The following is a 3,147-nucleotide window of genomic DNA, read 5'->3' as shown; positions in this document are numbered from 1 at the left end:
AAAGTGGTATATGTCAAAAGCGTGAATGACATTCTTTGGACATGTGTCCAAGGTATCCCCATACCAAATTTCAGGTCATTCGGATTTAATATTAGGGCACAGGAGCCAAAAATGTACATTTTTGGTCCAAAAATAGCAAAAAAGCCCTATTTTACACAATTTTAAAGTGGTATATGTCAAAATCGTGAATGGCATTCTTTGGACATGTGTCCAAGGTATCCCCATACCGAATTTCAGGTCATTCAGATTTAATATTAGGGCACAGGAGCCAAAAATGTACATTTTTGGTCCGAAAATAGCCAAAAAGCCTTATTTTTCCCAATTATAAAGTGGTGTATGTCAAAAGCTTGAATGACTTTTTGTAGACATATGTCCAAGGTATCCCCATACCAAATTTCAGGTCATTTGGTTTTAGTACCTGGGAACCAGATCTCAAAATGTATATTTTTTGCCTAAAAATGGCCAAAAAACCCAAATAAAACAATTTTTCAAAAAAATGAAAAAAACGCGTCAGGGTATTTGCCCACTCTACCTTCATGCCAAATTTCGTGTTATTTGGCCGGAAAATGGCAGAGATGAATCCATTTAAAGAAATGGCAGGAGGAGAAAGAGGAGAAGGAGAAGAAGAAACATGAGGGAACACAATATGTCTTCACCACTTTGTGGTGAAGCCATAATTATCAAAGTATACAAGAATACCTTTTCTACAAATTACACATCATTTGTGGTATGCTAGGTAAACAGTACATGTGTATTGTATATACAATATACCATCAACATTACCAGAAAGTGGTCAGGTCATTTTACCTAAAAATCAGCTGACATGCCTACATATGTCAAATGACGTGTTATCTTCTCAACACTTTTTTTAAAACTAAATAATAGCCTTCTTTCCAGTTGGGCAAGATAGCTGACTAGTTACAGTGGTGCCTGCTATCCTCTGTTCTCACTGCCCTGAGAGCAAGTCTTGTGCAGAAATCTTGTTGAAGCAAGCTTAAGTGCTTGATGACTTTGACTGTTCTTTTCTCATAAATCTGCTTTCTTATTTGGCACACAGCTTCATTTTCAATGCTTTCCTCAAAGGCGAAGTCCTCCCGGTACTCCTCCATGGCCCTGGAGAAAAATAGAATGTACATGTCTATTTACAGTTGCTCAGAATTAGCAACAAAATTCACAACAAGTGTGAAGAATTAGCAAATTAGTATTCTAATTTTTACATAATTGAAGGCATTTGATAATCAAGAAAACTTGAGTATACTAGTATTCTAATTTTTAGATAATGATTCATTATACAAAATAAGTGATTTACCACTAAAATGACAGTTTGCTACCAGGCTACATGTATAACTTATAGATTATTTGCCAAACCTGTTTATGTAACAGTTACTTACAGCTACCAGCACTGTACCTGTATGTCTGCCCTCCCCCTTCGCCCTTCACATGACAGGCAGAATGTTATTCAAAGTGCATATTGTGAAAATTTCATAGTGTATTCGAAATATTCGGGCCCATTTGATTCTAATCTGAATGTGATCAGAGCTGTTTTCAATGCTGTTAGAATGCAGTACATGTAAGAATCTCAATGCCACCTGTTTGAGAACTGTTTGTGTTTCTGGATATTCTTAAAATTATCACTGGATTCAAAATTTTTACATTCATGCTCATTCTTACATGTATGCCCAGCCTGACTGAGTGGATACTGGATACAAGGCTATATTGAACAGTGAATTTTAACTGTAGCAGTATTAATCCATTTGAAATATCAGTGCCTTACCTGGTACCGAGATAGAAGGGCAGTACATTTAATATTTCCTGTTCGGTGCACAATTCACCTGCATCAAACCTGCACTCACTGGTACTACTAGTAGTTTTATATAAAAGTGTAGGCATACGTGGATTTTTATTTGCTGCATTGACTTTCACATTGTATTACTTTTAAGTTCAAAAGAAATCCTGGCAATGATTTCCAGTTTTCTGTGTAATCTATATAATTCCTATGTTCTGGGTGACAGTGAGTGGTACAGGTAAAATGTGTCTGGTGCAGGTAATTTTCAAAGTTAATGTAACTTACTGGGGCAAAGAAAACTACTAGAAGCCCAGCTTAAGTTCCTTGTACATCAGCATGTGAAGCGGTTCCATTGGGACTCCTTCTGGTTCCCCAGTATTGCATGCTGCGACTCTCAATCCTACCCGCTGCCATTTCCTCTGCTTCGGCGTACTACAATACAATACAAAAATTGACAGAAACAAATATACATATGTCATATGTCAAATATACATATGCGCATGGTAAATACATGTAGGTACGTATCAATTTACACATCATGACATTTCAGTAACTCCAAAACTACCTTTATCAGGGTCAGTTACTGATACATCAGCCTGGTAAGTGCCATACATATAATAGGTTGTAGATCTTTTTTAAAACATCCACAATGCTTTTTCTTGCTTTGATTGATGAACTCTTGAATACAGTGAATTGTGTTTCAATGTATTAGTATATTACAGTAAAAAAAAAAAAAAACTTGCTTTCCCTTTTTGTAGGCTAATAGTATAACTTTGGATAACACCTCAACACAGGACCAAATTGATGAGGATAGTTATGGAAGTAAAATATGCCTGATGGGGGATGATAATGAGTGGTGAGAAATGACTTTATCCTTTCCCTTTAATTAATAACTAGGGAGTGACAACTCTGTTTAGCATAAACAGGATGAGGGTCAAAGAAACATGAAATAAAATGCAACTCATGAATCTGTTTTATGACAAAATACATGTACAAATATATGATCCATAATGCCAAGAAGGTTGAAAATTTGAATTAAAAAAAAAAACATTAAATGTTCTATTTTCTATTTAGATACATATGTATAGGGAAATAGTAACCCGTAATCAAACTAATGCTGTCTTAGTGACATGTATGGTCAATGATGTAATGTCCTTCATAATATGATACCAAGCTCCTTGATGATACTACATCTAGTCAAGTTACAGTGTAACGTATATATTATACATGTAGTTTGATGCTGCCCAATACTCTCCAAGCAGAGGTTTGGGTTTTGGGGGTATTTTTAGCATGTTTTCAAACTTTGGTGGGAAAAAAAATTAAGTGCAAAAGAGAAACCCCGATAAAAAAGCATAAAAACA

The 3,147-nt window shown here is 35.5% G+C and overlaps 1 long non-coding RNA gene across 1 annotated transcript in view; it reads right to left on the bottom strand.

Annotated features, from left to right (window-relative positions):
* Nucleotides 1-863: 863 nt before the first annotated feature.
* Nucleotides 864-3,147, bottom strand: part of LOC109480367 — a 3,208-nt gene continuing 924 nt past the window's right edge. Inside the window, exons 2-3 of the long non-coding RNA XR_002140830.1 lie at nt 2,072-2,218; nt 864-1,113 (exon numbers count right to left, since the gene is read on the bottom strand). This is a non-coding gene — a long non-coding RNA (uncharacterized LOC109480367). The remainder of the gene's footprint in view (nt 1,114-2,071; nt 2,219-3,147) is intronic.

Source organism: Branchiostoma belcheri, unplaced genomic scaffold (assembly GCF_001625305.1).
Source record: "Branchiostoma belcheri isolate BF01 breed outbred unplaced genomic scaffold, Haploidv18h27 scaffold50, whole genome shotgun sequence".
In the NCBI taxonomy this organism is placed as follows: domain Eukaryota; kingdom Metazoa; phylum Chordata; class Leptocardii; order Amphioxiformes; family Branchiostomatidae; genus Branchiostoma; species Branchiostoma belcheri.
Note: the sequence above shows the minus strand (reverse complement) of the source record. Positions and strands in the feature narration are given on the sequence as shown.